Source organism: Durio zibethinus, chromosome 14 (assembly GCF_047325235.1).
Source record: "Durio zibethinus cultivar Kanyao isolate XHJ-2024 chromosome 14, ASM4732523v1, whole genome shotgun sequence".
Taxonomy (NCBI): Eukaryota; Viridiplantae; Streptophyta; class Magnoliopsida; order Malvales; family Malvaceae; genus Durio; species Durio zibethinus.
This window is the reverse complement of record NC_143175.1, coordinates 13,849,135-13,861,925: the sequence shown is the minus strand read 5'-3', so window position 1 is coordinate 13,861,925 and position 12,791 is coordinate 13,849,135. Positions and strand designations below refer to the sequence as shown.

General features: G+C 29.5%; 1 pseudogene across 1 annotated transcript; it reads left to right on the top strand.

Moving 5' to 3' along the window:
• Positions 1 to 8,968: 8,968 nt before the first annotated feature.
• On the top strand, positions 8,969 to 11,056 carry LOC111294810 (3beta,22alpha-dihydroxysteroid 3-dehydrogenase-like; annotated as a pseudogene). The gene is made up of 3 exons (XR_016327242.1): positions 8,969 to 9,584; positions 10,006 to 10,099; positions 10,278 to 11,056. The product of XR_016327242.1 is annotated as a 3beta,22alpha-dihydroxysteroid 3-dehydrogenase-like (transcript).
• Positions 11,057 to 12,791: the final 1,735 nt, after the last annotated feature.

The following is a 12,791-nucleotide window of genomic DNA, read 5'->3' as shown; positions in this document are numbered from 1 at the left end:
ATTTAGAAAATAAGATCATAAATTACCTTACTCATCAAGGTTATGTTACCTTTTTTCTTTTACCTTTTTTTAATTTTAGATATTTAATAAATTTTTTTAAAATTTTAAATTTTTTTATGAAATGGTTTTTTTTTCTTTTTCTAATTTAATATTTTATATATTAATTTTGTTAACTTTGACTTTCCATGGGACTAGTCACGTGACACTCTCCCTTTGCTCCCTTTGCTTTTTTTTTCCTTTTTTTTTTTTTAACTTTTTAAAATTTTTTTATCCTTCTCTACATATTTAATAAACTATCTCAATTTTTTAAATAAATTTTCATGTAAGGTTCATTTGACATTATTGATTAAAAAATTATTTTTTTTAATTTTTTTAAATTAAATAATTTTGTAAGAAATAGCTATTGATAAAGGTCGAATTAGCATAAGGATTTTTTTAAGCTTTTTTTAGTTTTGTTTTTAATTTATATAGTAAATTTTGTAAGAAAATTAGATCAATAGAGCTGTACGTGTAGCACCTTTCATTTTTTTTTCTTTTCCTTTTTGTGTATTTTCTATTCTTTTAAAAAAAATATATTAGTTAAGGTTTGTAAGAAAAAGGGTCAATGAAGGTAGGAATAATAAAATAACCTATTTGATTCCTTTTTTTATTTTTTGTTATTTCTTTTTTTAGTTATTTTTTAATTTGATAAGTTATGTAAAAAAGAGTCTATTAAGGTAGAAATAATAAAACAATTCATATTGAACCTGTGAATTTGTCTTGATCCAATAAATTTTTTTTTTTTAAATCAAGATCGGATTGAATTTGTTTTCAAAAATCAAGTGCACATAAAGGCAAATTTATGGTGTTTTGTCCCATATCAGGTATATATAAAAATATATTTTTTATTATTTATTTAATTTTATATATATTATATTAATAAGTTATTATAAAATACTTTATTTAAAAAATTTTATTTATACATAATTAAGATATAATTTATATAAAAATAAAATTTTTAAAAATATTATACTAAATTAAATGATCAAATTAATTTTTTATCAATGCAGGTCATGAGTTACATATTTTAGAATTTGGAGGTTGCTAAGGCTATCCAACGTGGTACTTGGTTGATTTTTTTTTTTTTTTTCAATTCAAATCTAAACAAAATATAATTAAGATGTAATTTATATTTAACAATTAATATTTTATGAATATTATATTAAATTAATATTATTTAATTTCAAGTTGAATTGGATGTGTGTGACACATATACATATGTTGAATCGAAGTCGTGTCTAAAAAATAATAATATGATGTCAAGTATTAGTCAAAATAAAAAAAAATTACTAAGAAATCAAAATCGTGTCTAAAAAATAAAAATCAAAGTCATGTCTAAAAAATAATAATCCATATATTATTCATTCATATATTATTCATATACCATATGTGGTGCAACATTGTTCTTGTTCACAGAAGAAAAATACAATACTCATCTCCTAGATAAAAATTTATCTATTTTCATGATGTATATTTTTCATACTAACGTGACAGTGTCGAATGGTATCAATTTTTTGAGTCCCATGTGTTTTCTTTTTGCAGACTTAGTACAACAAATGTAGGTCCTATTTTAATGTAAACAAAGGCGGGTTTGGGCGTCAAGGGGACCACCGGAAGGGAAGCACGGTTCGTACAGGGCTGAGATTTTGCATGATCCGTCTGCGGATAACTGGGTCTTGACTTTCGAGGGTCCGGCGGCTGCCCCACAAAGCTGGAATCTTTGCTATGATTGAGCTAGCAAATTCTCACATTGGCTCATCCCTCGTTCTAACAACCATTTTGCCCTAACTAACTAATAATGTCATGAATATGAAACCAAGTTGATTAGAGAAACAAATGCAAAACACATTTTTACCTTTGGCTTTTGAGTTTAACAAATAACGTTAGATGGTCACAAAGTGTATTGATGAGGAGATTCAAACTTTATATTGCTTAGTAGATTTTTTTTTGTAAGATAGTTAAAGGTCCGTATTTTTTTAATTTCGTTTGAGTTTAAATTTTCATCAATGATTTTTAAAAACATATTTTTTCACATTAATCTACTGCACTCATAATTTTATTTAAAAAAATCAATTCTTGATATCATTAAATAAACGTTAATACCATAATAATCAAACTATATTATAAACTATGATATATGTATTAGTGTAAAATTAAGAAAATTAATATCCATTATTATATAAAATTAAATTTTAGGACTAAAAATTATAAAAGTATGTATATTTGTCAAGAGTACATTTTTTTTTCTTTTAATCTTTTTTTACATTGATTCTTCAGCACATAGGACGTCCCATGAACATATGCTGAAAAAAAGCCAATAATTAATTCACCGTCTGAGCACGTCCTTTCATTTACGGATTTTTATTCTATGAAAACCAAAAGAATAATTGAAGAGATAGAAATTAGAAAGAAGATAATGATATTGAAAATTTATGGGTATATATAAAAAAAGTCAAATTGCACTGATGCTCCTTGTACTTTATTAAAATGGTGAAATTAGTCCTTCCACTAAAAACTATAAAAATTGGATCCCTATACAATAACAAATCTCATAATCTAGTAAAAGTAATAACATAGGTTATTGTTGTCATTATTATAACTGATGTAGATGTTGACTTTTTTGATATGGCAATTGACTTTGTATATGTGACAAACTTTTTTGTCCATTTAGGCATTAAATGCTGATGTAGTAATTTTTTATCTATTTATTTAAAATAATTTATCTGTAACTTTTTATATAGGTGGTAAAAAATTCAATGCTACATCAGCATTTTTTTCCACTGTGGCTATTCTTTCTCTACTCTTTTTAATCCCAATTATTCTATTTCCTAACCCAAAATCTCGTTAACCCTAAAATTTTTCTTAAAATTTTTTAATTTTTTTTCAATACGATTTCAAAACGACATTAGAAATGATCATTGCTAAGGATTTCAAAGCAAGGGAGGATCATTGAAGATGAAGAGTTCATTGAAGAAAAAAAGCTAGAAAAGATGGTTAGAATCGTAGAATACGGATTTTGAAGCGAGGGATTCTACTTATAGATTGTTAACAACCAATGGAAAGTTCATTTTGCCTAAATAATTGTATGGTTTAAAGTTGTTTTTTGATTTTATGGTTAGGCTATTGGTGGTGTTGTGTTTCAGTAGTGGTGTTTCTGTAGACCTTATGACTTTTATTTGTCTGCCACTAAAACATTATTTTTTTAGTTTATCTTTTTGTCTGACTATAATAATACTTTGTCGTTATTAAAACATCTTTGTAATTTTTTTTTCATTTTGGCTTTTTTCACATGTTAATATATTTACAGGGCAAGTTTGTATACAAGATACCATCACGGAGGGACATTGTTAAGAACCAGATGTAATGCTATATATGTAAATGGTACTATAGTTGGATTTAAAAAGGATTCTGATAGAATTTGTTATTAGACTATAATAAGTGCTGTAAAGGCATTAAGTTATGACTTAAATAAGGTAATTAAAGTATATTGTATTGAGGATGGCAGGACATTTAATATAGGATTGAAGTTGTTAAGTGGTGAAAATATGTGCTAGAAATGGCAAAGCAATTAAAAAAGAACATAATCATTGATTTATATATAGAGCATTTAAATTGTGATAATGACAATAACATGTCATAAGCCTTTTTAGAACCAATTCAGAATATAAGTATAGATGATGATGATATTGTTGTTGTGAGTGTAAGTAGAATTAATGATAGTGAACAACCTCTTCAACCACCTAGACCTCATACACCAACCTTAGAGGACTTTGATAGTGATAATGAACAGAATAGGGAACATGATAATGGTGAAAAAAAAAGGGAATTAGGTAGTGGTAGTGGTGAGCATAAAGAGGAATTAGGTGGGGGTTGTAATAATAGTGAGCATAAGGGTAATGTAAATGGTTATGTAGATGGTCAGCAAAATAGGGAAAATGGTAATGTAGATGGTGAACAAAATAGGGAAGTGGGTTTAGGAAATGGTAAGCAAAATGATGAGCATAATGGTAATGTAGATGGTCATGTAGATAGTCAGTAAAATGTGAAAAATGGTAATATAGATGGTGAGCAAAATAAGGAAGTAGGTTTAGGAAATAGTGAGCAAAATGAAGAAGATGAGCAAAATAGGGACAAGGGTTTAAGAAGTGGTGAGTAAAATAAAGAAGTGGGTTTAGAAAGTGGTGATCAAAAAGGGAAAATAGGTTTAGAAAATGGCCAGCAGAATGAGCAAAATGTAGAAAATAGTAATGAGCAGCATGCCAGTGATGTTGGTAATGTAGATGGTAATGAGCAACATACCAGTGATGTTGGTAATGAAAATTATAAAGAAAGATTGGTAGATGTACCATAGACTAGTGATGATTTAGATGCTGATGATGAATTAAAAGTTGCTAGGAACAATTTAAGAAAATACATTAATAAGAAAAAAAAGCCATGTATTAATGATAATGATTCTAATTTCCATAATAATGATGTTGATGGATATGATAATGATAATGACGATGTAGATGATGATAATGATGATGGTTATGAAAATGATAGTGTAAATATTACTGTTGAAGATGCAAATGATGGTGCAAATGCTGATGGATATGAAAGTGAATATTTTGACTCATCAGACCCAAAAAGTTTTATGGATACTAATGATGGATCTGATGAAGATGATGCATAAAAAGTGAGGTCCAGCAATAACTATTATAATCCTAATGTGCCCTTAGATGATTTGGTTTTTAGGACTTAGGTTTGGTGATTTAAAGACATTAAAAATGTGCTTGCTAACTTTTCAGCTCAAAAAAGGTTTAAATTTAAGTACTTAAATAATGATAAGCCGGTAAAGACTAAATGTTCTGCATTAGGTTGTAACTGGTTGATCATGTGCTCATGGTACAATGCTAAGAGACTTTCATTGTAAAATCATATGATTCAGTGCATAGTTGTCTGCTTACAACTAAGAACAAAAAAGTGACATCTTCTGTTATAGAAAAAATATATGAAAATGTGATTACTACTATACCATTCATTAAACCTAAACATCTGACAGCACTAGTCAAGAAAGATTTGGGAGTGGTTATGACTTTTAGAATGTGCAAAGCAGCAAAGGGACTAGTTATTAAAAAAATGAAAGAGAAATATAAGGAAGAATTTAAAGTTTTGAATGATTACGCAAAGAAGTTGAAGTGTACAAACCTTGAAAGCACTGTCATTGTTATTTTTCAAAGGCCAACACCAAATTTATTACCTATCTTTCAAAAGATATATAAATTTTTTGGACCATCAAAGAAACTTTTGTGAATAGTTGTAGACAAATTATTTGTTTAGATAGATGTTTTTGGAAAAAAATTGGTTAAAAGTCAGTTACTTATGACAGTAAGGAGGGATGGGAACAATCAAATATTTTCAATTGCATGGACAGTGGTAAAAACAAAGAATATTGAAAGTTGGACATGGTTTATCAGCCAACTATGTTCTAATTTGGGCATTAAAGATAAATTTGGATGGTCAGTAATTTTTTATATGCGAAAGGTATGTTCTATATTAACTTCTTTGTAATTAATAGTTTAATTTGTTTATCTTTATAAAGTGTATTAAATTTATAGTGACACAATATATTTGTTTGTTATAGGGCCTAAATATTTATTAGGGAGTTGTTACATTTAGCTAAGCAAAGGATATGTGCTAGGCATATTTATGCTAGATGAAGACAAATAAGGGTAAAGACCTATAGTAGCAATTTTAAAATTGTACTAGGTCTCCTCATCAGCCTAAGCTGAACAAGCATCTAAATAAGTTAGCAACCATTCTGGGAGGACTTAGTGCAAAAGAAGATCTGTTAGAAAAATGGCCTGTAAAGAATTGGTGTTAGGCTTTTTTCTCTGAAATAACAAAGTGTGATGTTATTGACAACAGTGAAACAATCAATGGAGTAATCTTAAATGCTAGGTGCAAGCTTATAATAAATATACTTAAGGATATTAGATTGTATGTGTGAAGAGATTGGCTTTGAAAAGGCAGATTGTTAGTAAATGAAAGACTGATTATGAGCTTTAAATTATTGAAAAGCTTGAGAAGTCAAGGAAGCTTAGTGTAAAATGAGAGGTTGAATGGAACGGAGGTAGTAGACATGAGGTTTACTGGGATGATTTGGTGAAACATGAAAGAAAAAGTTATACAGTGATGTAACAGCTACATTCATACTCATATAAGAAATAAGACATTAGTGAAGTCCCTTATCAACATGCTATAAGTGCTATTTTGTATGATGATTCAAACCCTATAGATTATTTGTCATCATGGTCCAAGAAAGAACCTACCTCTCTACTTACAAAAACATGTTAAACCTAGTGAAAGGAAGAATGCTTTAGCCCAAAAGCAATGAACGATCACAGTTGGCTCATTTGATAAAAAGGATGCCTAGTAGGCCAGCCAAGAAAATGAAGCGTAAACCACTTGAAGGCAAGACCAAAGACAGACTCTCCAAGGTTAGAAGGGTGATGACATGCAGTTATTACCATGAAAAGGGCCACAACAAACTAGGATGTCCAACAAAAGCAGAATTTGTAATAATGTTTCCTTTTTGCTAACAGATATTTAATAAGCTAAATGATAATTATATGTTAAACATTTTCTTTATTGCTCATTTGAAAGCCCAAATTGAAAATGTTAAGCCTTGGAAAAAGAGAATAAAGAAAGTATTGTTTTCAGTATCATGTTATTGTTTTACTTTATGTGTAACCTTGGACTTGTTTTTTAATTGAATTTATTTAAAAAAATGTTGTAGGGTTTCGAGTAAGGTTCTCGACCTAGCATAAAGAAAGCAAATGAAAAATCTACGACCACTAACAAGAAGGTACTTTTCAATTTATGTCCAAATTTAGTCTATCATAGTTAGGCTAATTATTAATACCAAAACAATGTGCTACCATCTACTTTAAACAAAACCCTTCATAAAGAGGCCGAAAGAAAATGAAAAAAGCACACCTAGACCCTGATAATGGATTATTTATTCTCAATGTAAGTAATATTTTAATCCTATTTTTATTCATAAAGCCTATAATAGTGCGATATTGGTAACTAAAATAATTATATAATGTTAACTGAGACCATTCTATTCATAAAGCTTAGTAGACTTAGTGAGAGAATTATTAGAAGAAGAATGAGAAAACCTACTTCATGCATTACCAAAAATCAATTATTGGTAACTAATTTAATGCACACTAGTTACTTTCATTCAATATTGTTATTTAGATTGGTAATATTATATTTTCATTTTTTTTACTATTAGGCATAAAAGAATCAAAAGCAAATCAAGACGAAAGAAATCCATAGAGGTTTCCACGATTTTCATCAATAGTTGATGTCACAAATAGAGCTTTAAGTCCACAATAATAGTACATAAGATCACTTTCATAATCATAGGTGAAGGTTGCATGTTATAAAATATGATAGGCAGAATGAAATTATTAACAAATTAGTAACTATTATTCATAATTATATATGCTTGGTTCATCTGATTATGAACTATACCTCTTTTGCAATTTTAATTACTATAAACAAAAATTAATAGAAAAATTCAAACTTACCAAACTTGATTTTTGTATTCGACATTTTCATATTTCACTATTTCATATTTTAGTCAATCTCAACGATGTCCTCTAGTCATCCAGACCTTAATTGTATCTCCCTAGCAACCTAAATTCTAATCTAGTACTATAGTCTAGTAACCCTCAAAGCTTATTTGCTACTCAAACACTTGGACCTCAATCGTAAGCAAGATTAGTTAAATTAGATGAAATTAGAAAATCACAGCTAGGTAGAAGCCGTTGATATGGGAAAATCATGGAAAGCAAATGGGTAAGAAAAATTTAAGGGTTAATGAAATTTTAGGGTTTGAAATTAGAACCACTGGAATTTAAAGAATAGCTACAATGAAAAAAATGCTGAAGTGGTGCTAAATTTTTCACCACCTGTAAAAAGAAAATAACAGATAAATTGTTTTAAGTGAATGGATAAAAAAATTGCATGTCAACATTTACTGTCTAGATGAACAAAAAAAATTACCACAGCAGCATTTGATATCCAAATAGACAAAAAAGTTTGCCACATAAACAAAGTCAACTATCACGTTAAAAAAGTCAATATTCATGTTAGCTACAGTAACAGCAACAATAACCCATGTTATCAATTTCACTAAACTGTATAACTTGTTACTGTAAAAGGATCTAATTTCTACCGTTTTTAGTGCAAAAACTAATTCCACTATTCAATAAAATACGAGAAGCATCCATATAATTTGACCTATAAAAAACTGCCTAGTTTATGGATACTAGCGCGGAAGATCCAAAGACCACTAAAGGCATCACTTTCTCAATATTCCCAAGCCTATGATTTTCAATGATATATGTATAATTATTTAGCATCTTAATTAGGAAATATTATACCTTTTAGGAAGAATTTAATTAAGGAAAATACTGTTTGGTGTCTAATGACGCTAATTAAGATGATATTTAAAAAATTGCTATTAACGTATTTGTTAAATAAATATTAATCAATACAGATTTACACTATTTTATATTTTTAAGAGGTTTACGTACAATTCTTAAACAAATCAAATTAGTATAAACTAATTAGTATGACAATGTTATTTGTGATATTTACTGATTGTTATTGGTTTCAAAAAAAAATAATATTAGATACGGTTTCTCTCTTCAAGAGATTTTTTATTTAATTTTATTAATAAATATATTAATATTTTTATTAAATTATGTTTAATAAAAAAATTACAAATTTCACCTACAAAAGTTCATATAAATCTTGCCTTCAAAAACAGTTAAATTTAAAGAAAAAAGAAAGATGTTATATATCCCCCAACATTTATTTCATCTTTTTCATCCCCTCCCCTCCTCTACCCTCCCCTAGATTCTTAATTTATTACAGATACCCCGTCTGCTACACACACATTCTCTCTTTATAAATTTCCTATTTCTCTTGTCTCAAAATCTCTTTGTATTTATATTCATTAAAAAAAACTCATCTTTTTTTTCTTTTAACCAAATTATACCCTTTTTCATGGCTTTCTTCGTTTACTTTCTTTTCCTCACTGCCATCAGCTCCACCGTCTTCTTCATCTTCCTCCGTGCTTACCGTCTCCGGCGCCTCCGTTTGCCGCCAGGAACTTGGGTTTACCTTTTGTTGGGGAGACTTTACGGCTTATAGCCGCTTACAAGACCGAAAACCCTGAGCCCTTTATTGATGAGAGGGTGAGCCGGTATGGTTCGATTTTCACAACCCATGTTTTTGGTGAACCGACTGTTTTCTCAGCTGACTCGGAAACGAACCGGTCATCTTACAAAAGGAAGGGAAGCTCTTTGAGTGTAGTTACCCCGGTTCGATATCGAATTTGCTTGGGAAACATTCTTTGCTTTGGATGAAAGGAAGTCTTCATAACAGAATGCATTCTTTGACAATGAGTTTTGCTAACTCGTCAATTATCAGGGACTCCACGTGGACTCCTGGACCGATCGTGTCTTCCTCATGGAAGAGGCCAAGTAGGTAAAAAAAAAAACACACACACACAAAAATGGAAAGCCATACTATTTTACTACTATTATTTTAATTGTACTGAGTTGAGTCGGTAGTGGATCGCCCAAGTTGGTTTTATGAGAGTTTAATGATTATATTAACACATTAAAAATGGCCTTGGTGACTCAGATTCCATTGGGGTTGGGAAGTTGACGCCTGAAATCATTCTGTTTAAAACATCATTTCAGTGCCACACCCGTGGTTATTATTTGCTTTTTTTTTTTTATAAATATTTTTACCTAAAATTTCATGATTAACCCTTTCTTTTTTTTAATTTTTTATTCTTGAACTAGTATTTGAAAAATGAACATTGTTTTTCTGTTGTTGTTTGGGATTTATAGATAAGTTTTGAGTTAACATGACGAGTTATGATCCTGGTAAATGCAGTAAGAGTTTCAGAAGAGAATGCGTGCTTGTTATTGAAGGCTTCTTCACCGTTCCTTTGTCTCTCTTTTCCACCACCCACCATCGAGCAATCAAAGTATGCCACTATTTCCTTTTCTAATCCTCATCTTATTACCAAAAACTCATATATATGTGCTTTGGGACGCATGTGTGTGCTTTTATATGGGTAAATCCTACATGCTTTGCTTGAATTAAGCGGTAGATCAGTGCAATGATCTGCACTGATGCTTTTTTTGTTATTGGGGTTTTTGAAGGCAAGAACGAAGGTGGCAGAGGCATTGAGCTTGATAGAAAGGGAAAGAAGGAAAGAGTATGAAGGAGGAGAAAGGAAAAATGACATGTTGGCAGCATTATTAGCAGGGGATGACAATTTTTCCGACGAGGAAATTGTAGATTTCTTGGTAGCTTTACTTGTTGCTGGGTATGAAACAACCTCAACTTTCATGACTCTTGCTGTCAAGTTCTAAGCTGAGACCCCTCTTGCTTTGGCTCAACTCAAGGTATGTTTTCTTTTTTTTTAAGAAATTAAATTGAATTTTCATAGTGGGACCCCAAGAAAATAATGATCAAAATTGGCCATTGCTTTTTGAAGACTGAATTGTCATTATCTAAAAAAAACTCTCTCCAAAGTTCACACATGGACGGGAATTGAGATGATGTACAACACATGGCTTTTTTTTTTCTTTTTAATTTGTTTGGAGTATAATATTTACCAAACATGTACTTAGGAAAACCTGAGTTTGAAATGGGAACTAAAAAGAAATTTCTTTTCATTGTTCCCATCATGTCATCCATGACCCCTTTCTTACCTTTGAATTGAAAAAATACTTGTAATACTTTATTATTCTGTGACATTCTTATTTCGTTATAATCTATGCTTTAATTTGGGAACGAAAATAAAGAACAATAATCTTTAGCGTTACAAGACAACTTAAGTCACATTCATTAATTATGGCTACCATTGTTCATAAACATTCCCCATGTAACATATGAAAATAGATATTACAACTTGACAGCCGTTGTTTTACACGAAACACCCTAACTCTTTTTGGGAAAATATTTCTTTTGATTTTTGAATTTTTTTTTTTTAATGTGGTACTTAAAAAAATTCTAATCAAGTAGTTAAATTTTATTTTTTTATATTAAATTATCTTAAAATGATTTTCTGACAGGAGATTGTTATGTATTATTTTAAAAATAAAACAGTTTTTAAAATAAAATTTCTAGAAAATCTTTTTTTATTTTTTATTTTTTAAAAAAAATATGTGGCAATTACATCACTGCTATACGAAGTTATGTGTTATTCAAGCCAGCATTAAAATATTACATCAACATTATCTATTGATGTTATATATAATTTAATACATTAAATTAAAATTTAAGTATTTAATTAAAAAATTTTAATTTAAATATCATATTAAAAAATCATAATAATTTAGAAGTCAAATGAGGTTTTAGCTCTTTTTTTTTTCCAATATAAGTATCGATATTAGTTTTTTTTAGTCAAATAAATTAGATATAAAATTTTGAAACAAATCCATATGTCAAACACACCTTGAAACAAACCAGTGTATCGAATACTTTAAAATAAATTTTGTTGGATGGTAATCGTATAAAATATTCACTTAAATAGAATATTGAATTCTTGATTTTAATAATTAAAATTCAAATTTAAATTTTTTAAATATAAAAAAAATCTGATAATGGGAAGTTTTGAGTTGTTTATGATTTGTAAAATATGAGATAAAAGAAAATTTTATGTTGAAACAGGGCAGAGAAAGAAAGGGAAAAATAGGTCTGTAAAAATTATAACGTTGGGTTTTGTTGTAATGGTGTTGGCCAAAAGTAGAGGCAAAAAGTACAAAACTATGAAAGTCAAAGTAGGAACTGAAATTTGTCTAACCGGACAAAACGATGCTTCTCCAAACCTTGAGATGTGCTTTGGGTGCTGTAAAATTCTTTGAAAATTAAAAAAGAAAATAAAAAAGAAATAAAAGGAAGAAAACCTGTCCATTTATTAGAATCACTGATCACAATTACTCTTTGACCGTTTTCTCTTGCTTGAAATGACCATAGAGCCCTTTTACAGATTTGGAAATTTCAGAGTGCATCATTGATCACTAGGATTTTATTTTGTACAATAGGGTATATAACTTGACCCTTGGTTCCTAGGTGGGACATCGGGAAATGAGCGGTGCTGATTTCAAGGGAAAGGACCATCGACGGTGTTCAAGTTTGAAAGGTAGGGTGATGTCATAAGCACTTTCCGATTCCTAGGTTTGCTTTTTGTTTGAACTCTCCACATTCATGTGATGGTTTGAATCCAAGCCGTTGATTGTCTCTGAATTAGTGTTTTGTGGGACCATTAAGGGCATTAGGGCTCATGAGAGCACCGCATGGCCCATGATAGCTTTTGAGTCGCACCAAAACCAGTATCTTTTTGGAGATCAACTAAGCAAATACTATTTTGTTAATATATTCATTTTTTTATTTATCGATTAATGATTTAGGAGAACCATAATTTTTTGTTCTTAGATTGGCATGACTTTCACCCTCGTATTAGTTTCTGACATGTTTAACGTTATTGTCATGTAATTCTATGGTTTAAGGCACGTTCGACATGAATTTCATGTAATTGTATCAGGACGTGTATGTTTTTGTGATCAATTCGGACATGAAAATAGTTTTATCCTTGGAGAAAACTTGTTTGAAGACGTACAATTCTTTTTTTTTTTTAACAAACATGCTTATATATGATTCATAACCAG